Source organism: Canis aureus, chromosome 22, assembly GCF_053574225.1.
Source record: "Canis aureus isolate CA01 chromosome 22, VMU_Caureus_v.1.0, whole genome shotgun sequence".
NCBI lineage: Eukaryota > Metazoa > Chordata > Mammalia > Carnivora > Canidae > Canis > Canis aureus.
In genome coordinates, this window is record NC_135632.1 from 23,541,750 (window position 1) to 23,568,051 (window position 26,302).

At 39.1% G+C, this 26,302-nt stretch overlaps 1 long non-coding RNA gene across 2 annotated transcripts; it reads right to left on the reverse strand.

Annotated features, from left to right (window-relative positions):
* Positions 1 to 1,599: 1,599 nt before the first annotated feature.
* On the reverse strand, positions 1,600 to 25,857 carry LOC144294330 (uncharacterized). Of its 2 annotated transcripts, XR_013361738.1 has the most exons (8): positions 25,723 to 25,857; positions 19,579 to 19,721; positions 18,852 to 18,965; positions 16,145 to 16,270; positions 12,295 to 12,417; positions 11,826 to 11,951; positions 5,386 to 5,462; positions 1,600 to 2,692 (listed from the first exon to the last, which is right to left on the reverse strand). It is a non-coding gene; the product is annotated as an uncharacterized LOC144294330 (long non-coding RNA). The 2 variants fall into 2 exon arrangements; XR_013361737.1 differs by lacking the exon at positions 16,145 to 16,270 and having other exon boundaries at positions 1,949 to 2,692.
* Between the last annotated feature and the right edge of the window lie 445 nt (positions 25,858 to 26,302).

Sequence of the window (26,302 nt, forward strand, 5' to 3'; positions counted from 1 at the left end):
GCCATTCATCTTCAGAAAGTCTGTAAGAAGAAACATCCTAGAAAACAAGCCAGTTGTAGAGTATTATTTGTTCTTTATGCTCTCTTAGGGTGGAGAACATTGACTTCTTTTTACTCAGTCATTTTAGGAAAAAGGAAAACATACTGTTAAGCGACCAACCTCATCAGCACATGCTGTCCCATAGCTAGAAACAATAATGACTTCCATGGTCATAGCTTCTATGAGAGGTGAATATGGATGTTGTCCGGAAAGCCTGGGCTCTGTTCTTTACTCTGGGAAAAATGGGTGGAGGGTTTCATATGTCTCCTGAACTTTGATCTTCTCCCTCTTTAACTATTATAGGTCTGCCCTATGTTAAGTAAGCCACAGAGGGCTATCAAGAACTGGATTCTGATGTGGATTCAGTGCAAAATTGTGAGGAAGTTGTAGTCAGGAGATATAGCTATATGACCTTTTCAGAGACTACTTTTCTCATAAGCATGGCTTCCCCCCCCCACCCCCCCAGTTTGCTTGCTTTTTTTCAAACCTGTTTTGTTTAACACAAACTTGATCTTTCCTTCCCCTTTCTCTATAAATCTAATTTCTGGGCAAAGAGAAAAGATAATTTGTTACATGCTTGTTGCAAGACTGGTTCAGGTTTTTCCTGGAACTAACACCATGAACAGACAGAAAGGTCCTGTGTTTTTAAGAAAGATAATAATTTTTAAAATGTATTCTAAGGGTACACTGTGACAGATTAAAATTGCTAGATAAATACAGATTGCCTCTATTTTTCTTTGCTAAATGTAGCAGCCCTCATCAGAAACCATGTTAGAGACTTTACAGAATTTTCCTTGACTAGTTATCACAATTCTACAAAGCAGGACAAACAATGGCCAAACTGGAGTTTGAATACAGTTGTATCTTGTTCTTGAGTCTAAACTGCTCTGCTTATTCAGATCACTGACTGTAGAAGTTCAAATCGTAAAGGCCAATGAGAATACATAGTGAAATTGATACTCACTTGTGCTGGGTTGACCTTTCCTTTTAGAAAGTAGGCAACTTGTCTCACCTAGGAATGAAGTCACTACCCAGAAATCAAAGGGGGACCTTAAGAGTGAGGGTGGGGGTGACTGGGTGATGGGCACTGAGGTGGGCACTTGACGGGATGAGCACTGGGTGTTATTCTATATGTTGGCAAATTGAACACCAATAAAAAATAAATTTATTAAAAAAAGAGTGAATTGTCAAAAGGCTTAACTCTCTAGAAAAGAGGTAAGAGTGAGAAAGATATTACTTTCTTTGATCTTTTTATTTTTATTCTCTGTTGTTTGAGCTAAACTGGGTTCTAAAACATAATTTTCATAAATGGCATAGTGGTAAACAGAAAGCTATTCCCTTCCACCCCCACAGCAAGCAAACCCTTCAACACCTATTTATGTAATGATCTCTGATTTTACTTTCAACAAAGGTTCTGTGATTTAATGGAATTACCTTTTTCTTTTTAAATACAAAAAAAGGAACTTTCTATTTTTCTTTAACTTTAAAAAAATATCAAAAGCTTATCCCAAATAAAATCATAGATATGGTCATATGATCATTGAAAGACTTCAGACAAGCCGTAGTTCACATTTGTGAACCAATCTGTGAGCAGTAGACATTTCCAAGAGGGAAAATCCAGTCCATAGGTCTGAAATGGTCTCTTAGTGGCCTTTCTGTTGGGCCCAGTATAGTGATAATACTGACTGTAAAGATGAAGTGAGGTCATACCATCATGCTCGTGACAAAGATATAAATGCAAATTAGAGCAGTGTTTCTAGGCTTTGGCTACTCATATCACCTATGAGTCTTTTGCAATATCAATTTTCTTCTGTTATTTACTTATTCCTTTTCTTTACATCAACTTGCTTTTAAAAATAAATTTAGCTTTATCCTAAGCAATAATATCCATGACATTGAGTTTGATAAGGCAATTATATATTTGTATCTGATAAACATTAAATCATAAACATAACTTAAAATTTGAAATATTTCTTTGTGAGCTACTTAAAGTCACCCAGTATACCCATGTACCTGTGGTGGTATGTTTACAATGCTTTGGGAAATACTGAGCAAAGGTCAACAAACTTCGGCCAGTTGTCTGTTGGTGAAAATAAGGTTTTATTAGAACATCGGTCCATTCAGTTTTGTATTGTCTATGGCTGCTTCTGTGCTACAATGACAGAGTTGAGTAGTTGCTACAGAGGCCGTATGTGTTGCAAAATGGAAAATACTTTGTATGTGTCCATTATAGAAAAGTTTGCCAAGCCCTGGCTTGAAGGAACACTTTCTATGGACTGCTCTCTAGTTTCCATCTATGGTCTAAGTCCCCTTCTCCCTAGAAGTATCTTTCATGAGAAGAGACTGTTCCACCTTCTGTGAGGACCAGACTAGAAAAAATTCACTTCTGCGTAGGCTGAACCCGAAGTGTCTAATGAAGGTCTATTGATAGATCTCCACCAAATGTCAATTTACTGCAGGAACTAGCTGTCTCATTATCTCCCAGCCAGCTGGACTGAACATTCCTGCACTTTTCTTCTCTCCAGTCTTCAAAATGGCAGTGACATAAGATGAGATTTAAAGCTTGAAAACTGACTTTGAATAAGAATTCAACGTTGATGTGGTTGTCACTTTTAGCTCTGATATCTATATTCCTGGCAAGTGTGGGCAGCTTCTGTTTGAGGTAAAGTTGAAAATTGTTAAGCAGAAAGTAATTTTCATCAGGTAAAGTAGGAAGAACAACTGTGAAGTTGTGTCTCCTTATATTACACTGCTTGATATATTTTTTTAAGATTTTATTTATTTGAGAGAGAGAGAGCATGAGTAGGGCGGGGGAGCAGAGGGAGAGGGAGAAGCGGATGACTCTCCACTGAACAGGGAACCCCCCCAAAAAAGGTGCTTGATCTGAGGACTCCCAAGATTACGACCTGAGCCCAAAGCAGATCCTTAACTAACTGAGCCACCCAGACCCCCCTACACTGTTTGGCAATTGTTTTTTCTTAGATGTTTCTTATGGAAGGGACTAAAAATCCTTACATAAAAGCAAATGAGAATTGCTAATTTTGAGGACCAAAGAGAAATAGCCATGTATATGTGTATTAGCTATTGTTTTCTCTGAAAGTGTTTTTTTATTGTTCTTTTTAAAAATATTTTATTTATTTATTTATGAGAGACACACAGAGAGAGGCAGAGGCATAGGCAGAGAGAGAAGTGATGTGGGACTCGATTTCAGGACACTGGGATTACGACCTGAGCCAAAGGCAGATGCTCAACCACTGAGCCACCCAAGTGCCTTATTGTTCTTATTATTATAGTTCATCATTGGATAATAGCAGTTAATGTATCTTCTTATAAAGTCTGACCACTGACTCCTTTAAGAGATAGAATCGGCCCTTCTGCCTGAAATATCTTCCACCTACTTCTCCATCGAGAAAACTCCTACTTACCCTTCCAGACCCAAATAAAATGTCCTCTATGAAAACTTACCCAGTCCTTCCCCAGCCTAAATATACCCACACACCCACACACCCTACCCCAAATAAATCACCATCTTTTCTTAAGAGTACACTTATCTTGATGAGCACTGAGAAATATATAGAATTGCTGAATCATTATATGGTACACCTGAAACATAATAGAACACTTCTAATTATACTTGAATAAAAATAAAACTGTATATTCTCTATAACATCTCCTTTGTTCATAATTTCATTAGTCCACAAATACCTTCAAGAAATAAGCCTATATTAAAAACACTTAATTGTGATACATTCTTATCTCATCAATTGGAGTTATATTACATGCTTTAATGCTACTATCCAATGATGAGCTATAATAATAAGAACAATAGGGCACTTGGGTGGCTCAGTGGTTGAGCATCTGCCTTTGGCTCAGGTTGTAATCCCAGTGTCCTGAGATCGAGTCCCACATCACTTCTCCCTCTGCCTATGTCTCTGCCTCTCTGTGTGTCTCTCATAAATAAATAAATAACATCTTTAAAAAAAGGAAGAACAATAAAAAAAACACTTTCAGAGAAAACAATAGCTAATACACATATACGTGGCCATTTCTCTGGAAGAAGAAATATGGCCTTTTCTGAGTCTGCTTAGTGGGTCTTTTGTGAATGAGCTGCTTGTTTCCAGGAAAAAGATGTGTTCCTTGTCTTTGGGTAGAGAATATACATCCCCTAATTCTGATGGTTTGGCCTGGCTCACCAAACCACACAGTTTCTGTAATGTGATTCATGTTGGAGCAGTGAGGGTTCAGATTTGAGAATGGAGGTGAGACCTGGCCCCAGCCTAACTCTTGCTGAAAGACTCCCTTCCCTGGGTGACTGTGGGGTGATACTAAAAAGCCTCCCTGATGCATCTGCACCTCACACCATGATACTATTTTGTTGACTTCACCGTGGTCTGGATCCTTACTGCCAATTCTTGATTGGCCCCTGTATTGAGGATGGAATCAACCAACAAGATGTTGATCTTGTCTTTCTGCATCAGTGAGTGTCCCACAGGGCCAGGATCCCATGTTTCCTATAGTTCAGCCTTTATCCTTCTCTTGAGAAATAGCATTAATCCTGTGGGGGAAAAGCAGGTGTGGAAGCTTCTATTCCGGGGATTCTTTGCCCAAGAGCAGGGACATTCACAGGGCAATTTACTGCTATAGGCATGGAGCAGTTTGTGAGCAGCCTACTGAGAGCAGGGGCTTTGTTCACAGTGGCTCTGACACGATGTTGCAAACAGATGGGTAATGGGGAATAGGGTCAAAGGCAGAGCTATAGCTTTCACAGTCTAACTAGGGCACATCAAGTGATAATTGCTGGTGACTTAAATTTGGCAGAGATATGTGTTGGGATCTCATGAAGACTGTGGGAGTGTAGCCTGTATATCAGGGGGGTGGTGTAGGATAGATAGTCCAGCTTCTCTAGGATCAGTATTATCTGGAGGATGGCTGAAGTGACTAAGCCAGAAAGCCTCATGGCAGGCTGGGAATAGGAAGGAGGCTCAGGCATAGTCTACCAGGCTTCCCACTTGTTTCAAGACTCTGCATGCTCTTTACCTCTTTTGTGAATCCCCTTAGATTAACACAATTCATAGAATCATTGCATGTAGAATTGGAAGGTATCTTATAGTTCATCTCCTTCAACTCTGGGCCTGTTTCAAGATGAAAACTGAGGTCCAGAGAGGGCAAGTAAATGAAATTGTCCAAGAATGGTTAAAATGTTATACTCTCTCCTTTCTCTTCTCCTCCCTTCCTTCTCTCCTCCCTTTCTCCCCTCACCTCCTGCATTCCCTTCCCTCCTCTCTTCTCTCCCCTCCCTCCTTCCCTTCTTTCCTTCCTTCTGCAAATATATATTAAAGCACTTACTATGTTCCAGGTAGTCTTCTAGGCGATTGAGACACATTAGTGGACCAAACAGTTAAAAATCCCTGTCTTCATGGATCCTATTGAAGAGACAGACATATTAAACAATGTGCATAATAAATAAGTTATACAACTTGATAAGAACTATGGAAAAATCCAGGGCAGGATTTCAGGGGGTGGGAGAAGGGAAGAATGCAATTTTAAACAGAATGGCCAGGGCAGAATTTGTTGAGAAAGTGACATGTGAACAAAGGCTTGAAGGCACTGAGAATCCACTGTGTGGATCTCTGATAGGATATTCTCTCAAACCAACAGCAGATGGTTTGAATTGTGATATAAGAGAAAGAAGAGTTATGGATGACTCCGGAGCTTTTGGCCTAAATGATGGGAAAGATAGACATGCCATTAATTGAGATGATTGTCTTAGAGCAGGCTTTAAGAGGGGAAATCAGGAGTTTAGGTTTGGACATGTTGAATTTGGTATGCCTGGTAGACGTCCAAGTGGAGTTATTAGGAGAGTGGCTAGATGTTGGAGTCTGGGATTTAGGAGAAAGCTCTGGACTGAAGATGTAAATTTGGAAGTAGTCTTGAATATATAGTATTTAAATCTATGAGACTAGAATGACTTGTCAGGATAGTATGTATAAATAGAGAAGAAGAGATAACCCTGGGGCACCTCAACATCAAGAGAATTATAGACAGTGTGAGTGAACAATACTTTCAAAGTATTTTGCTAGAAGGAAAGAAACAAAATGGCAGCTAGAGGGAAAGTGGGAACTTCTAGAGAGGATTTTTCTAAGATGGGAGAAATAATGTTTGTAACCTGATAGAGATGGTTTGAAAGAGGGTGGCAATTTGATGATATAGGAGAGAGAGGGAGAGTTGCTATAACAATATCCTTCAGTAGTCCAGAAGGGATGGATACAAAGATGCAAGTGTGAAGAGGAGTGACTTTTTTTTTTTTTTTTGGATAGGAGTGTGGTTACTTGGTACGTTAGCAGGTGAGAGGATGGAAATGAGGCATTGGAGATGGTAGATAGAAGGAGTGGCAGAGTTTGCCAGATTTCTACTCTATTGTTTCAGATTTCTCCACTAAGAAGAAGGTGAGAATTAGCTGGAGTAAGAATGTGGGAGGATCCTTGAAATTTTGAGAAGAGAAGGTGAGAAAAACCCCTTTTAATAAGGAAAATGAATGGGCTAAGAAAAGATAATACTTTCCCTCCCTCCCTCCTTCTCTTCCATCCTTCTTTCCTTTCCTCTTTACTTTAACTTTCTCTTGCATATCTGTAACACACCAAGCACTGGGTATCTGAAAGCGGAGGGACAAACATTTTTCTTTGGGCAGTCATTCCTGTTCCATGTTGGTATCATGAATGAATTATCCAGGCATCAGGCCCATCACACAATCTTCAGAACTGTTCCTGGCAGGTGATGATGGATGGCTGGAAATGGGCAGTCAGAATGCTGGCTGAGAGCTTCTGCAGGAAAGGACAAATCTAAAATCCAACAGTGAAACTGAGTTTGCTTCACTCCCACACATAGGCTCTCAGATTTTATTATTTCAGGAGGCTGCTCTCATAAGTCAGGTGACTAGAAATTTGATTGGGGTTGTTTCTTAGAACTAGATTAAAAACATTTTGTTATAATGTAGTGTTTTCAGAATATATCCAGCCAAGGAAGTTCATCATTTGAATCAGCTAAGAAATATTGGTCAATATTTCTTTTTCAAGGATCAACAGGACTCCCAATATCTGATAGGTGCTTGGAGCATATAATATGGATTGGCTTTATTCATAGGGACCTAAGACAGAGCAATATAGAATTACAGATTGGTTTAATTACAAGTGGGAAATTTAAACCTTCATAGGAAATGCAATGGTAGGTATTCCATTCTAAATAGCTTTTTTCCTTTCTCAAAATTCTGAGGGTTATTTAAAAAAATATATGAGCTTTGCTGGTTTTTAGTCTCCTAGTACATCCCTTTGATTCGTATTTTCATTATTTTGGCCTCTCCCTTGTCCCTTCCCTTACTATGTTAACCTATTTCCAATGATTAAGGGGCCTTAAGTTGATCAAGATACTTACAGTTGACTGAAGCTAGATACTTAGTTCTAATAAGAAATGCATTGTAGAGATTCCACTAGTAAGTGGCTATATTTTTTTGGGGGGGGCGTCATTTTTTTAAATGAACTAAAGTCCTATCTATAATAGAGATGATGCCATAGTGTCATCATTCCATTTGCCAACAAATCATGAAGTGCCTTGTGGTTGTATTCATGTTCAGTCTGTACTGTATTCAAGTATGAATTCCTCCACATGACTCCATCCAACACTCTATTCAGTGTGGGTCCTCTCTTGCTTTAATGATGGTCACTTGTGGAACTCCCTGGGACAGTCCCCTTGAAGGGACAAGTATCTTTCACTATGGGTCCATCAAAAGGGTGACGTGGAATAAATAGCATATCCCTTATTTCCCCATCTCCCTGCTGATGGCACCATCCCCAACCTGCATCACTCAAGGCTGTGTGGGGATGCTATACTTTACTAAAGAGTTGAGAGAGGACGTGTTAAACTATAGGCTAAATCTGACTTTTTGCAATTCCCAGTTCCCCACTGCCCAGATGATTTTTCCTAAAATACTTTATTACAAATCCTCATCTCAGAATCTTCTTCTTGGAAAACCTTAGGAAAAGCCTACCTAAGACATACACTATCTCATCTTAAGATATACTTGTGGTTTGTCAAAAGAAGCCTTTAAGAAAATTTCACACTCCACCCTAGAAATAGTGGTCATATTTTCTTCAAATGCCAAGAAAACTTATACATACAGATGTTAACAGAAATATACTTGGCAAAATGATTGGGATGCTAGTTTTATTTTGGTTTCTGTGTTTTTCCTTCTCTCCCATTTCCATTTCAAGGAAGTAACCAGGCTATTTATAATTCTTTGTAACTGGGGGTTTTGCAGGGCAGAAAGCTGAAGTTTCTGGTGACCTATATGATGACCCATATTCCTATCTCTGTGAAAGCCCAAACTTTTTGAAGTTATGATGTTTGATGTCTCAGAGAAGGAAGAAAGAAGAGAGAGAATTTCCATGAGGCTCTGAAAGGATTGTCTTAACTGGGAATGGGATGGAGGTCAACAGGACCCCAAAATATAAGACCAAGGAGTATTCTTGAGGAAGGCCTTGAAGGGAGATGGTTTCATGGTGGACATAGAGCTGGCTCCATGCCTAGGCCAACCTAGATCTCACCTACAAAGCGTGGGGTTTCCCACAAGTTGGATGGAAAATTACAAAACTGAAATTAAAAATAAGGGGGAAAATGGATCAGCTGTGACAGGGAGTGGCAAGCATCTGAAAGGAGACAATTAGGATTAGGAATAAGAGGATGCTATGCCAGAGAACCTTTTTGAATGGTCTAATTCTCCTGTTGGATTCATAATAGTTGTTCAATGAATGTTTATTTGTATAAGTGAATGGTGTCATTTAAATTCCATCTCACCCAATCTTCAGGAATGGTTGTTCCCAGTTCATTAAGAGAGGGCACTAAGACAACTAAAAACACATTATCTTATAGGAAGGGATGCTGGTGGCAGTGGTGAGACCAACCCTAACCCCAATTGGCAGAAATGGCATAGATAATACCAGTTCCCTCATCAAGGTCAGAGTCCTTGGAGAAGGAGACCAAAGCATCAACAGCTGCTATGTAAAGTCACTGTGCAGGGGGTTGGATATAACATCATTGGCAACAGCAGTTATAATAATAGTTATTACTATAACAAGGATAATATTTAGAACATTAGCTAAACTTGCTAGAGAACCAGTTATGTGCTATGTGCTTTACAAAAAAGAGCTCTGTGATATTGAGAACCATTGAGCAAAGTAGGGGTTATTATCCTCATATTTTTAGATATTGAAACTGCGGTTAAGAAAGATTAATGTACCTTTCCCTAAATTAGGCCTGAAATTTTAATCAGCTGTCTAGTTCACCTCTCAATGTATTCAGATACATAAGACATTATATTGATTTCAGTTTCTTGACAGATCTGTCCTGACACTGCCTTACTTGTTCTAAGATGAACTGATTGCTTTCTATCTTGAGTACTAGTTGGTATTCTGGGATGACCCTTCCCCATCATCTTAGAGAGTCTGGTGTTGCTTCCCCTGTTTCCTGAACCCAAATATTTTTCTTTTTGGTCTACTCTTTTTTTTTTTTTTTTATTTCACACATTCACCAATAAATGTCTGAGAAAGGTAAGCTATTTAGCTTTAGAGGTACATGTTTAGGTATTAGAGCTATACAATAAAATAAGGAAGTTTAGGGTAATGATTACCTTAGGGGGCAAGCAGTGGGTAGAGACTAGAAGGGAGTCCAATGCAAGCTTCTAAAGATGGCAATGTTTTTTAATTTTTTTTCCAATTTGCTGATTACATGGATATTCCCTATTTAATAAATTATTAAGTTATACATTTTTGTCCACTGAGTATGGATAATATATTTGACTATAAAAAGCATAAAAATGACTTAAATCAATAGTAAATATGCAGTACACCCTTAGTAAATGTTAGGTATTATTATTGTTAAAACTGATTTTCAAACAGTGGCAATTTCCTTACTTGGGACATTTCGCAATGTCTAGAGACATTTTGGCTGTTTCAATGGGGAAAGGGGAGCAGTGCTACTGGTATCCATTGGTTTGGGGTGAGGAGTCCTGTTAAAAACATGGTATAGTATATGGGATATTTCCCTATAACAAAGAATTATCTGGCCCCAAATATCAATAAATAGTTCCGAAGTTAAGAAACTCTGTTGTAAAGCCTCTGATATGGTATGTAATACCCAGAAGACCTCAATAAATGGGCATTCCCCACCCACTATCACAAACTATATTCTTTATTTAGGTCTGCTATGGCTTTCCTATCAATCATTCACTGCTTCAATATGATAACAATGCATGCCTTCTGATTCCTTCAAGATTAAATATTAAATAAACTGTAAATAGATAAAATTAATAATGGCCAGGATTTTCTTTTAAATCACTTGGCTAGGGTAATGTTCTGTTTACTAGCAATGAACTCAACTCTCCAGAGATTCACCAGATATACTGGACATAGTCTATATCTGTTTTATCTTCTGATTGACAAGAGTCATCTATTGTCTTCTTGAATTTCCTCTAAATTCAGTCTGTGTCACAGAAGGTCTGGCCCCTCAGGCAGCAGTAGCAGTGTCCCCGTGGCTGTCGTTTGCATCATCTTTGCTGAAGCTCCAGAGACTCGAACCAATGGATACAACTCAGAGACCATTGGCACGCTGAGCATTTCTTCCTGTGGACATATCTAAATGTCTACTGGAACACAGGGGCTGATTTTTTTCCACAGCCACAGTGATCAGCTTACTTCTCACTTAGAGTAGATTACAGATAGTCTAAAATTAGTGTGTCAGTTTTTCCTGATTGAGGAAACAACCTCAAAAAGAAAGAAATTGAATTGATACTTATCCGTGGCATATTGATTTGATGGAACAAGTGGGAGGCAATGATTAATTTCACTGTTTATAAAGCCTCATGTGAATTCATAATATAATAAGTAGAATAGTACATTTGAACCCTGATAAATCAAATAATGTTCTTTTATTTCATGCCTTCTCTAAACTGCTCTGCCTTGAAAAAAAACAAAACAAAACAAACCCAATAGTGTTTTATAAACTTTAGAATTCCAGAAGCTGAACTAGGTGTGATTTAACAACTTGCCATGGATTTGGAACTCTGATATCACACTTTGTGATTGTATTTTTTCTTTGTGTGCTTCAGGCAACGACTTTCTCCTGGAGACTCTTCCTTGATCAGCAGTCATCCTGTCAGAAGCTATCCCTCGAAACAAATTTTAACGTCTATTAACTAGGGGTTCTGATTATTTTGGTGTGGCTCTTTTGTGCTAGGATAGATGACATTTCTCTCTCTGTAGTATTAGTATTTTACCACCATTCAAAACATTTTTTTCATGGTGCAGGTAAAATAGAAAAGGTCTTGCTTGGTTGGATCCCAGCTCTGCCACTTACTGACTGCATGGGAAAGTTCATTTAACCTCTCTGTGCCTAAATTTCCTTACCCATAAAAGGAACAGGTACTGATTGTGCTCTGAACACCTATGAAAACAGGGAGGGCAGGTGTCATGGGATTTTAGATGAGCAATTTCACCCAGAAAGGGATACAGGAGAGAAAGGCAGTTATTAACATCACTAAATATCCAGAAACTAGAAATTATGTACTGAGGAAAATTCAAAGACTTAAAATTTAATTTGGCTGACTATTGAAGGAAGATAAGGGGTATCAAAAGAACATTTTAAGTGTCTGTATGCCCAATGTATGCTAGGTACATTTACACAGTTTGCTTTGTTTAAATCCCTAAAATAGTTCTATAAGGTGAATATTAGTTTATTACTTTTTCAGTGGATCCATAGACTTACCCGACTTGTAACATGGCCTGGGCTCCAAAGATGAGCTGGACACAATCACTTCTTGGTCTTGGGAATCAGGGAGCAGAGGGTGATGTTTGGTGGAGGGGGAGCTAGAAAGAATACAGTTCATAAGAGAATTGGGGACAGTGTACCTCATCTCCATGGCTGCCTGAAGTGCTAGTAATTCTGTAGCTCCAAGTCCAGTGTATCTTGGCTAATCCTTATCCCGTGTACACTTGTTCAAAGATGAAATCATGTGGGGGGTTCTTCTGAGGTCCCAGTTAGCATCATAATATCACAAACACCACACACACACACACACACACACACACACACACACACACACATGGTCCCCAGCAAGCAACTCCTGAGTACTGACTGAGAGCCAGACACTGCATATAGATAAGGGAAGCCACCAAGGCCACATGGGCATAAGAAATAAAATTTCCTTACCCCTGGATTTCTCCCAGAGTTTCCATCTCCATATTTGCTCACTTTTCCATAGCCGGCTCCTAAAGTCCAGGCTTTGCCTGGCCAGCGAGAATAATCAATGGTGAGCTTCCTAATCCCGTGGAGCTATATAAAGGACCAAAATAATGAGTTATTAGTGTCTGATCAGCTCTTCGTCCCCTGTTTATTGTCTACTTTGCTTCTTATACTTTATACCAGGGCAACTTAGCTAAATAATTAAACAAAACAAAACAACTGTGTGTGGCCGTGAAGCTTCTCTCCACCTCTGCCTCTTACCATTTGCCTGTTCCTGATCTTCTTTAGTTTCTGATCTTTATCCTCTGATCACTTGATTCCATAACCATGAACTTGACCTCACCCCTGATTTATGTAAACCTTGTCTTTTACCTTCCAAATTTTCTGTAATACCCCTGGTGTTTATCATGATGCCTGAAGGTCTCTTAGCAGCAGCTGGGCCACTTGTTGTCCCTTGCAACAGCAAGGAGGGCATTTATGCATCCTTCCAAAGTACATTTTTCAACACCTGCACTAGTGGAATTTGGCTACTAAATAGAGTAGCCAGTATGTGAGTCCATGTCTGAAACAGACTGGGATAGAAGGCAGAGGGCAGAATTGAAATAAGTCAAGATCCTGAGATTCTTGATGGCTAGTGAATTCCTGCCTGTTGCTGGAGACCTCAATGAAATACAGGAGAGTAGTCTGGCAGGTGAGAGGTTTATCCTGGTGCTCTGAATAACTTAGGTGTATGGCAAGAATCCACTATCACTGATAAATTGATTGCTTGGTTTAGTCATTCATTCTCTGGTTTATCATACATTACATACCTGCCTGAACTGGGTCTAACAACAAATCTTTTCTGCTTCCATAAACTTCTTTAGCCATTGTATTTTCAAAAATAAGCATTGTAAACTGGCCAGATGTGAGGCCAAGGATGTGAATAGGAAGGCCCCATTTTTCAAGTTGTGCTACTGGCTGAGAAATTACCAGAACAATTAGATTTGCTCTTTTTCCGCCAAGAGCCAGCTGCATGGTGCAACCTGAGATCTTGTGGTGGAAGTCAAAGTCCTTTAGAGTCCAAGTAGAAGGATGTCCAAGGTAGTTACAAAGAGATAGTTATAAGGTCTTGCTCCTTGCTCCTTGGCTTGGCCAGTATCTGAGTCACTCTCTGTATTCAGAGCATGCAGAAAAGTCTACTGAAGAATTTTTAATGTCTGTGATCTAGCCTTCTAGACACAATCTTGTATACTTACTTGTATAAGTAAGATTATAATATATATTACTATTTGTGTCTGGATTTTCCCACATCATTAAATATTTTTAGAGTAGAATTGTAATGGCTACATATATTTCATCACTTGGGTGCGTTTTAATTTATTTAGCCATTTTTATTTTTCTTTATTATAAATAGTGCTTTTATGAACATTTCTTGTCTACATCTTTGATTATGCTTTTATTTTTTATTTTATTTTAAAAAGATTTTATTTATTCATTTGAGAGAGAGAGACAGAGGATGAGCAGGGCCAGGGGAGAAGGGAGAGGGAGAAGCAGACTCCCTGCTGAGCAGGGAGCCTGATGTGGGCTTGATTCCAGGACCTCGAGATCATGATTGGAGCCGAAGGCAGACACTTAACCAACTGAGCCACCAGGGAGCCCCTGATTATTCTCTTAGATAGATTCTTAGAAGTACCAATTTAGGGATTTTTAACTTCTGAAGGCTCTTGATCCATACTACAGAAAGTGAGGTTTTTTTCCACACTGAAAGTTCCAAAATGTACCCCATCAGCAATGTATGCAAGTAATTGAAAAACTACTGTCTCTACAAAATTGTGTATTACTTCTATTCTTCTAATTCTTCTATTATTGAGTTAGCTGTTGAATTATCTCTTGAAGTCTAAAAAGAATCTCTTGTTATATCTGAATGTTTACTACTCTTTTCTATTTCCCTGAGGAGGATGAAGAGAGTGAATCAGGGGTCTAGAAAGCCCTTGTTACTTTCTGTCTCCTCTGATGTGTCTTCATCAAATGATTCACATTCTTCCCCTCATCCCCTCAGAACACTTGTCCTGGTGATATGATTTCTCTCTTCTCCTTCTGGTTGATAAAGAAGTCAGAGTGTACTTGGGGGTATGATATGTCTTGGAGCTGCTGATTAGGATCTGGGAAAGAAAGATTATTAGAGCTTTCTTGCCCACTCAGCATTTTGACCCTGACTTGAAATTAACTTCAAGGAGAGAGTCCTTTCCTACTTTCCTTTCCTACTCTTTCCTACTTTGTCATACCACCAGATGTCTTCTTTTTTTTTTTTTAACCTGGGGTTGCTACAGAATTCTTTTTATATGTAACTAAATATACTTTAATTAGAAAATTAATTTGAAAAGCCTTTTTAGAAGGGAGTATCAAAAAAATCAAACCAATAAAACAGAGTCTCTCAGCTCCCTGAAGATTGACAAATATTACTTTAATGGCAAAGGACCTTCTTCTGTGCTAGCTATTTTTTGTTTGTTTGTTTGTTTTTAAGATTTTATTTATTTATTCCTGAGAGACATAGAGAGAAACAGAGACATAGGCAGAGGGAGAAGCAGGCTCCGCACAGGGAGCCCAATGTGGGACTCAATCCCCGGACCAGGATCACGCCCTGAGCCAAAGGCAGATGCTCAACCACTGAGCCACCCAGGCGTCCCATATGCTAGGTGTTTTTAAACAACTGAGAACAGTGTTGTAGGGTTAACTGGGATGAGACCAGCTCTGGCATTACCTGCTTACTGGGATGAACTCACGGGGAGCTGAACTAACTGTGGGAGCTGGAAGCATAGTGCAACCTACTTGTATAACATGCTATCTAAATAATATGGCAGCAAATAGTAGATAATATGATGATAATGGATACAAGAAGTCAGTTTCACAGGAAATAATGGGGATGTCTCAACAAATAGATGCAACAGAGTGTAAGAATAGATGGCTGTGTGTTGCTGCCAATGTGGTCAACCCTTCAGTGAATCCTATGTGTTCATATGTTGTGAACATAGGAACTGGCCTCTAGTTCCTGTCTATCTGGAAGGGGTAAGATGGTTGAGGCCCCCCTTCAGAGACTGGGATCCTAGGCAGGCAAAGGGCAGAAATCCAGTTAATGAGATTAGGGCATGCGGTGTCACTTGATTTAGAGAAGAGGAGTTCTATAACCTAAACAGAGTTTAAGGCCAAAGCTACCTTACAATCCACAGTGACAATGCTGGGTCATGGAGTGTTAAGCAAGAGCTTTAAATAACCTCTGGGCTCAGAACTGTCTTGGTCCTAGGACAGGATGGCAATTGAGGGGTCAAAGGGATGTTGCTGTAGGTTGAAGCAGTTGTGCTTGGTGGGAGACAGGTGGGCCTGACTTTAGACCAGGAACACAGCAGGGGTAATATGGTTCATGCTTTTGTTTTCTGTTTGGTATCATCATGGTATCCTGTCTTTTGAATGTATGGACTGATTAGGGAGAAATTTTTCATCCATCCCTCTTATTTTCCCTTTGCCCATTTATCTGCCAGAAGCTAATCATCAATGCCCTGTTGGATGGAGGATGGGGAGGGGTACCTAAGAAGGGAAGTGCATCTAACCCCCTGTCCAATGTCCTACCTGTCATGAGGTAGAGGACTCCAAGGCTAGCCCATTCATCTGTCTCCATATGAGTGTGTTATTTAAAAAGTGATTCATGGTGCCAGCGTTGTCCTCCATCACAGCACTCTTAGTCCTTACTACAACCATGGCAAAGCTAGGAAGGTTTTGTGCAAGGAGAGTTTGGGGTAAAATGCTCTGAAGATAAGAGATGAAGAAGAAAATAACAGTCTACCTGCTCTGAGGTTAAGAGCATGGAAACTTAATTTTCCCTGCATCTTGGTCAAGCCATCAGTCTCCTCTTCCAAGTACTTGTCATGTTGTGCCGCAGACAGAGCGTGGACTTGGAGGCCAAATACACCTAGGATTGAGTCCCAGTCCCCCACTTATTAATTGAAACTGATCCTTAGTTTCCTTATTTCTAAACCAAGATCTTTCTTGTCTGCCTTCTAGGATTGTTTTACATATCATTGGAACAATGCAAGTGGAAATGCTCTGTATAGTGAAAAGCATATAAAAGCAAATAAGAATTACAGTTACTGAGTAAAAAAGAACAATTTAAATAATGAATCATCTGTCTTCTAAGCTGATCATCTACCTCCAGCTATAACAGTGGCCAGAATCTGGAGACAAACGGGACAATGCTTTAACATACCAAATCATTATAACTAAGTCAAGGCCAACATGCAGCACCATTCACATTATCTAATGTGTCATCATACACTGGGAAGGAAAGGGTTAGTAGAAGAAAGCCTACAATTCAAACTCTTTATTGGAGCTCTACTCCTGTAAAAGAAAGAAGGCACAAGACCTGGTCATATCTCCTAGTAAATATGCTAATGGCAGACTCCTTGGAAAATAAGCTTAGTTTTTATCTCTAGAATGCTATTAGGATTCTAGGACTCTTACCCTAAACAAATCTGAATCCATGAATTTATAGGATTACCTATTATGTAAGTGATATGAATTGTACACATTGCTTAGAGAGTCCTGGGTTATTGTGAACATGGAGCATGATATGATGTGACAAGAAAAGACTTGGGAGTTCAATCTCAGAAGACTCCAAGCCTCTCTCCTTGCTTTTCTGTGCCTTGTGATTATCTGTATCTTTGAAATTATTAGAAAATCTTGGTAACTGTATAAGGCCTCTGATTTCATATTAGACTGATTGGACAATCTGATCTTTTGTGTTATCTTCTATACCTTCCTTTAAAAAAAAAGAATTACTGGCTCATTATTCTCTCTAGAGAGTATATGTTCTCGTGGGTACTAATATAGCTGTACTGCATGACTCAGCTACACAGTAGGAACTCTTGTGGATGTCCAATTCTATCTTGGATCATATAGATCATCCAGTCATATTGATTCCTACTTCCCTCAGCCCTTTCTCCACCTTTGAAGACTCCTCAACATCTCCCTCCCAGTACCGTATCTATTAAGTCCTGATAACCAGATGTTCTGCTTCAATATACTATTACTTCATTAGACCTCATTAGCATTGAGATTTGTTGGGTCTCCCAGAGTTTTCAAAGCCAGCCCTTCCCTTCAGGTTGCTACCATCTTGTAGGATCCTGGTAAGTCTGATTCCCATCTGGGTCTATGGAGTGTATGATTCTTTTATAGATTCTCCTTTCTCAGAATGGTTACTACATTTCCTGGGCCCTCTGATTCAGAGGTTCCTGTCTTCTCCCTCCTTTCATTACATGGATTGAGAAGAATTATACAGCTATAGTTCACAGACAGCTATAAACTTAATAAAACACCCTACATACTACGTCTCCTTGTTACCACTCACATGCACAGTGTCAGGTAAAGTTTCACATGTTGGCAGAAGAGTTGTCTTAGAGTTTCTCATCCACAAATAGTTAACTTCCTGCTGTACCCTGGTGGAGGAGAGATGGCCTTCCCAAAATGTTTGACAAATGAGCCTGTTCTCATGTACTGTTCTGCCTCTATGGATTTGTTCTATGATAGGTGTCCTTGGTATTTAAAAATCAGTTTAGGAGGGTAAAAAATATTGTTATATGGGAAGAACACCATCTAATTCTAATTTTTTTAAAGTGGGTATTGAAAGCTTTGGAGGATAATGAGTCCTATATAAGATGATTGTGTGTCCATTTCATTATTCTCATTGTGCCTCTTGGGAAGACAAGAATAGGCAGTGTGGTAGATGGAAAAGGACATGAAATTTGAAGTTGAGGGTCATGAAATGGGGAGACCTTCTCTTTCCCACTTAGTAACTGTGGCCTTGGACCCATCCTTCCTCCTGAGTCTCATTTGCTTTATGTATGGAATTGAAATAAATATATACACTGAAGGGTGGTTGAGAAGATCAAATGCCATGGTGGGTATGAAGGCATTTCATAAGCTATAAAGTGCTACAAATAAATGTTCCAATTGATATTCTAAATAAAAAGGGCTTGATTGTTTCCTGGGATTTTCTGAGTTCTCCCCATTACTCCACTGCCACCTCTGATCAGCAGTTCCATAAACATTTAACGTGGGAGGTTAGGTTCTATCAGGCTCTTGGCGGACCATCTGCTAAATGAATCCTGAGATCTGTTAGAACAGAAATTTAAGGCACCAGAGGACACATACACATGCATACATGCAAATAGATACATACAATCACGCATACAGACATTCCTTCCCCCCCCCCAAAATCTCAGAGTTATGATTTCTTTAAATCATATGTTGAAAAAAATATTTTTCCCCACTGCTTTTTAGAATACCGCCTGAGGAGGCAGCATTGGTACCTCATGTGCTGGTGCCTGCATACTGATTTGGGAGTTCATGGTGATTGCGAAGTCAGAAGGGAGGTGGGAGAAGAGGACAGCACATGGAAAGGGTCATCTTGGGACCAGAAGTTAAGGTTAGGGGTCAAAATGTAAAGGCTGTGTTGCCATCTGGCTGGGGGACTGGGCCCTTAGCTGTGTTCCCACCTCAGTGACTTTATGCTGTTATCATGGGGATGACTGAGAAGAAAGGTCCCATCCATTGAATCCTTGGAATGTTCCATTTAGTTGAATAGAAGCAGAATAGATTCAGTATGCTCTCTGAAAAAGAAATTGCAAGAAGCTGGAATCAGATTACTCTAAGTTACAAGGTCATTACTGGGATATATAATAGTTATTCTAGATCTATATGTTTTAAACCAGGTATCTATATCTAAGAATGGCTCCATAGAGATGCCTGGATTGCTCAGTGGTTGAGCATCTGCCTTTGGTTCAGGTCATGATCCTGGGCTCCTAGGATCGAGTCCCCCACCAGGCTCCCTGTCGGGGAAAAGCCTGCCTTTCTCTCTTCCTATATCTCGTCACTCTCTGTGTCTCTCATGAATAAATAAATAAAATCTTTAAAAAAAAAAGAATAGCTCCATAATTCTCTGGCTTCATCAGGCAAATCTTGGGTCTTTGAAATAAGACTTAGAAAAACTAGCTGTTGAATTAGGACTGCCCTTCAGCTGTGTTCCTAAATATTTAGTACAATGGAATTAGACAGATGTTGGTTCAAATCCTACCAACTAGTTTTGAGGTCATAGATAAGATGGTTGATCTCTCTGCGGTCAGTTTCTTTACTTGTAAGATGTAGATAATAATAACCCTTTGGGTTCTTGTAGAGCAAATAAAGAAAATGTGCACTGTTGCCCAACGTGTAGTAGGTACTCACAAATGTTGGTTCCTGTTGCAGTTCCTTCTCTACTTCAGGTTCCCTTTGTTGGGTTTTCCCTGGACTACTCCTTCCATCCATAATTGCTGTTTAGATTTAGATTGTTTAAAACTCACTGGATTATTTGTCCAGTTGTTTTCAATCTAATGGAGATAATAATAAGACCGAATAATACTTATCTCATGAGTTCATTGTAGAGGGTAAATGATATATTACAAATAAAACAGCACACAGCTTGACAAATAGTAGGTAGATACAGGTTAGCTAAATGTATTATCCCTTTATTGAGTGAGGAAGAAAGGAAAAGACAGTCTTTAAGCCTCAAATCTACCCCATCCTTAGTGTCATCTTCATAACTTAGTAATCCTGAGTTTGAATCAAAAAGTCCTCAAAATATTGTCCCTGTTCCTAGTGACCTGACACTACAGAAAATTTCAAGTCAACTAGAATCTTGTCTTTGTTCTATGTTTCCTGCATACCTTCACTGTTTGGCTTGGTGCAATGGGATTCTTTAAGACCATTCCCAAAGGGTAGACTGTGAAATGTTCCTGAAAATTCTGTGTAAGGCTTTCTCTGTTTTCTGGGCTTAGGCAGTGAGGGTGAGGTGGCAGGGTCTGGAAATCCTCTATTTTACAAAGAAGGAAACACTTCCTAATTTTATTCTATTCTGATTCTAGCTTCAGATCACAATGCAAAGACAAATATACCTCCCCCAACACACCTACGGCAATCTAAGGACAGCACCCAATTGCAAATTATAACTTCTTGGTGCCAATTCCTCCTACTATGCTGTCTTTAGATACTGATATTATTGGGACTCAGTTTTTCTAATCTAAGAAAACAATATGTAATGACACTGATAAAGCTAGAAAAAAATCCCTATCCAGAAATGCATATTTGTGTCATCAGAAACATTCATCTATGTTCAGGTATATCTAGAACTGGTCCATTGGACTATAGAATTTTTTTCAATGCTTCTCTCTCAGGGCATTCTACTATTTCTTTTTTCTTTTCTTTCTTTCTTTCTTTGCATGGCAGGAAGAAAAATTTCCATTTTAAATAGCAGAAAAATTGAGTGTAGTCACTTTTCCAGTCTGGGAGGGTTTTATTTTACATCAAAGGAGGTGAAGCATTAGTAATCTACTTTGATAACTTCTTTTGAGAGTGAAACTGGAGTGCCCACCCTCCCAGAGCATCATCTCAAAGGAGTGGAGGGTATTACCAGAAACAGTAGGATTGCTCTGCATAATAAACCTAGTAAAAGGAGGGAAATTTTGAATTTCTAGGGGGCACTCAGGAATGGATAGGGTATGTGAGAGGCATGGGAACTAGGAGAAAGGAGACAGCTACAGAGAACCAGAGTCTCCTCAGTTGGCAGGAAGCCAGTGCCCAAAGGAAGAAACACAGCTAGAGAAAAATGTCTTACTTTTCAATTTTAAGATGTCTTAAATTATTGTAGTCCCCATTCCATTGCTTCAAACTTTGAGTGATGTTTGGTTATACAAGCCTGCCTAAGTCATTGGTGCTTTGTGTGGAATGAAGGACCAGGATGGATTCCCAAGGGACTGCCTATGTGCAGAAAAGACAGAGCAGTTGTAGGAGGGGTGCAAAGTAGAGATGGAAAACTCCAGAAAAGCAGGAAACTGGATCATAAGATGAGATGACCAAGGGACAGATTAAGACCTATGGGAATCCTCAGAAACACTGTAGGGGGCAAGGATAAGAGGAAGAGTGTGGGTGGTAGATTTACCATGGAAAGTAGAGTCAGGGCTCTGTTGGTTCTGTTTGAAAATTAAAGGATAGGAAAAAAAAAAAAAGAAAATTAAAGGATAGGGAAGATGTGGGTTCCCCAGAGGCAGCTGTTTTGTGTGTATGTGTTTTGTGTGTGTGTGTGTGTGTGTGTGTGTGTGTGTGTGTACATGGCAGGAGGAGACAATCCTTGAGTGAGGCAATTAACAATGTTGATACCTTTTACATACACACCACTTTTTAGTTGAGAGAGCTATATTGTATGAGTCCAGGGCTGAAAGGGGAGGCTTAATGTGTGGTTCTGGTACTTGACAGTAAACTATTCCACGTTGGCACATTGGAGGCAGTCTGGTAAACAATACAGATGATGTTAGGTGAGAGGTAAATTTTGTAGACGAACTTACCTTTTGTAAAAAAGGGTCAATTACATTCTTCTTTTCATCCTATAGCTGTGCTATAGATTCCTTTGCAGGGCTGCCATATAAACTCAAGGTTCTATGTACTACAATAAGGCACCTGGTTAAGGTAGGGAGTTGCTCATCATTCTTTTTATTTTACTTCTTTTGTATCTTTTTGTAATTCTTAGTTCAGTGTTCTTTGCACAAGTGCCTTCAGAATATTTTTATTGACTGGTCAAACCTTGAAACTCAGATGTATCTAGAACTGGTCAGTTAGACTATAGAATTTTTTCAATGCTTCTCTTTGAGGACATTCCCTAAATCTTAATGTGAAGAGAATGAAAGGATACCATATTAATCGTGAAACAAATTCCTCTACTTCTTCTTTTTTTTTTTTTTTTTGCATGGCAGGAAGAAAAATTACCATTTTAAACAGCAGAAAAATTGAATGGAGCTGCTTTTATCCTCTCTGAGGTAACATTTTTCAATCTCCTAAACTTCTAAAAAAGAGACCATGAAATACTACATAATGTTGGGAAGTTCTTGTGCTTTCCTTAAGGGAAATAAAACTATTATTTCATAGGAGGCTCAGAAAATGAGAATTTCCACTAAGAATGCTTATCATATTTATTGTTCGTACTACTTATCATAGTCAGACTTACTTTAGAATTATATATATATAATATATATATAATTCTAAATATTGCACTTACTTTAGAATTATATATATTGCACTTCTTAGCTAGAGTGTGAGTATTGTTGAAAAGGAGCCATGCTTTATGCTTTAAGGCCAAGATGACCGAGATTTCATCTTGGTACTATTGGTCGTGGCTGCCAGGAGCAGTGTGTTTAAAAAAAATGGTGGGGCTGTATTTGAGTTGGCTTAGGAATGGACTGTCACAATCAATTAGTAAAGCCTGCTATGGGTATGGAAGAGAGGGGTATGACATGTATTATGCGGTCTTCCTCTAGGTCCTTTTTAGAGCATTGAGCAAAATAGGCACTCAGTAAAACTTGGCTTTATTTCATAAGTTAAAAACAATGCATAACTACCAACAGAGCTCTGGAATTTCCACACTACCCATTTTTGTCTCTATGTAGGACAAGGAGGTGTACATCCGCAGCCATATAGTTTATTGTTCAAATTGGGACACTCTTGACAGTGAAAAGAGGCTGTATCAATAATCATGCTGGAGCTGTGGATGTATACTAGAACTGCTGCTGATAACTGAGACATATGGGCCACCCTATATGTCTCTCTAAAGTGGCCCTTTAGAGTAAATGAATATTTCTTCCAAACCAAGGGTTAGCAAACTATGGCTCAAAGGCCAATACAGCCATCCATCTGTTCTAATAAAGTTTTATTATAGCCATGCCTATTTATTTATGTTTTGTGTTTCTGGCTGCTTTTGTTTCAATAGAGTCTAATAGTTGTGGCATAGACTGTATGGTGTGCAAAGCCAAAAATATTTGCTATCAGGTTCTTTATAGGAAAAGTGCTGACCCTTGCTAGTCAATAGAATTCTTGTTGAAGGGTCTCTGGCTTCCTGGAGAAGAAAACTAACATGTTAGGACCTACTGTGTGCTAAGCTTCATGCTAGACACTTTGCATATATGATCTCATTTAATCTCAAATGACCTTGCAACATAGGCATAATCTCAATTTATTCTAAAAATTTCTAGGCTACCAATGACAGAAGAAATGAGGCTTCCAAACCTGTAGTTCTCAGAATCTTTTCCTCTCAGTGCTCTGTGGAATGCTCTGACAACAACCTATGAACTTCTCTGACTCTCACATCCCACATCCAATCTGGCAGCAAATCCTTTGGGCTTTATCTTTAAATTATATTCAGAATTCAACCATTGCCACCACAGCCCCCCACCCCATCTGAGTTATCATTCAGCATGTACTATCATATCCTACCTGGATTAAGTCAGGCTTCCCTGAGTCTGCTCTTGACCCTACAGTCTGTTTTCATTGGAGCATAGTGATCCTTTTAAAATCCAAGTCAGATGATGTTACTCTTCTGCTCTCCTACGGTTTCTTCCCATCTTATTCAGAGTAAAACCCAAAATCTTGACAATGACCTACAAGGCTCTTCACTATCCACTATGAAAGCCATATTTAAATTTAAATTTAGGTATATTAAAATTAAATACAATTAAGAATTCACACTAGTCCCATTTAAAGTGCTCAGTAGCCCCACTGTGGCTAGTGCCTACCATATTGGAGAGCATAGATACAGAACATTTCTATCATTACAGAAAGTTCTATTGAATGGCACTGGGATCTGCTTTCTCATTATCTCTCTGGCCCTGTTTCTCACTTCTTTCTCCCTTGCTTACTCCATTCCAGCTACAAGAAGCTCCTAACAGCTTCTTAAACCTTTGTGCCTTAGAACTTTTGAACATGTTTTATCCTCTGCCTGAAACATTCTATCTCTAGATAACAACATGCCTTGATTTTTTAGAAACTTTAGGTCTTTGCTCAAGTGACACCTTCTGTGACAACCTGTTTAATCTGCAGCTCCCTGGTACTCTTCCCATTCCTCTCCTCTGCTTTATTTCCCTATATCATTTACTGTCACCTGACATTTGTATGCACAAATATGTGTATATGCTCTCCCCCATTTCCAATCATAAGACCTCCATGAGTCTAGTGTTTAGCTTTTGTTTCTGTTTTTTTTTCTACTTCATAATTTTTCCCAGCACCATAGTAATGACTGACTTAGTAATCATTCCATTTGATGAATAAATGGGAATATCGACAGGCATTTGTTTGATCCTTTAGAAGCTTATCTAATTTCATCTAGGCTGTACACATTGTGTTTTTTTAATCCACTAATCTATTGCTTTGTTGTTGTTTTTTTAATTATATATTTTACTTATTTATTGGAGAGAGAGAGAGATAGTGAGAGAGAACAGGAGCAGGGAGGAGAGGGAGAAGCAGACTCTCTGCTGAGCAGGGAGCCAACAAGGGGCTCGATCCCAGGCCTCCTCTGCCAGTGCAGAATTGACCTCAGTTCAAGGCATATTGACTCACTATATCCACTAACCTAAGAACCCTATTCCTCAACTAGCCCAAAGTAGTAGAAGATTATTAAAGAATTGCCAATATTCCTTCTTCATTGGTACTTCTAACAGTTTTTCCCCATTGTCTTGAGAAACTGATGTGAACTAGTGAGGCTTTGCAGAAGATGGACTGTTTTTATTATTTTAATTAATCCAATATCTATATGTACAGAAAAGAAAGAATCCAATGAAAGACAATTTACATGATATTGTGTAATTACAGTATGCTGGTAAAAGAACGTTTGTCCAAAGTTATATCTTTATGTCCTCGTCACAAAAGCAGCTTGAATTTGCGTCAAACAAAGCCTTATCTCAGCTACTGTTACTCTGGAATACGGTGAGGAGCTTTTAATGCTGGCCTCCTGGCACACATACTTTAGAGAATAGTGTCTGACTCAGGCTAGAGTAGCTCAGAAGGGCTAAAAAATAAGCCTATGCAAGTAAATTCAGAGTACTGAAAAGGCATTGGTTTTGGTTCAAATCCTGAGGTGGACATTTTGGGGCTGTGTGAATCTCTGCATTTCTCTAGCCCTTGGGAGAGACCTAAAACAGCACAATGTAGCAAAATGAACTCAGATTTTCTTAGGAGCCAGACCAATATCAAAATCTCTGACCCATGATTTGCTTGTCCTGTGAGCTAAGAGAAGTTGTCTAATTCCTCCAACTTGGAGATCCAGGATGAGGTATCTGACACAGAGTGGAGACTCAGTGAAAATGGTGGCTTTATTTGTAGATTGTCCCAATTCTGCTTAATAACGAAATGTGAGACTTTAGGCAAGTCACTTCAAGTATGGATTTTGCTTTCTCATCTATAAAATAAAGAGTTGGACTAGATTAATACATTTTTTAGGTTCCTCTTATGTCTAACATTTGATGATTCGACTATATTTATACTCTGTAACTCTATATCTTCAACTTAACTCACATGAATTTCATTCATCTTCCTCTGAATGTTAATGTTGTTATCCATGAAAATAAGACACTGCAAAGGTGCCCCCTTTGTTCCGCTGGGGTCTGCTTCTTGATCCTTCAGGCATGGCCCCGAGCCATAGTGAGCTCATTTCTAGCCTGACAGTGAATGCCTCATTCTTGCTTCTCATTCCCCATGTCATAATACCCTGCAGGTAGGCTCACATCCTTCAGAACCTACAACATGACTGCCTGTCACCCTTGCTAACTTTCTGCTCTACATGAGCTGGAAGACCAAACAAGAATATGAACTTCAACATTCAAATTTTGGTTCTTCAAGACTTGGCTGAGGATTAACACCTCTGAGAAGTCTTCTTTAGCTTATCTCTTAGGTCAGTTCCAAAGGCCCACTCTGTGCTTTCGATAATGATGCATGCATGTTTTAATCATGGCACTTATCACACTGTATTAAAATTGTCTATTTTCTCATCTGTGCCCCTAATTAAATTTTCAGATTTTGAGTGAGGATCAAAATCTCAATCAAATATGAGTCTACTGTACTTAGCAATACATATGATAGATATATTGTAAGCATA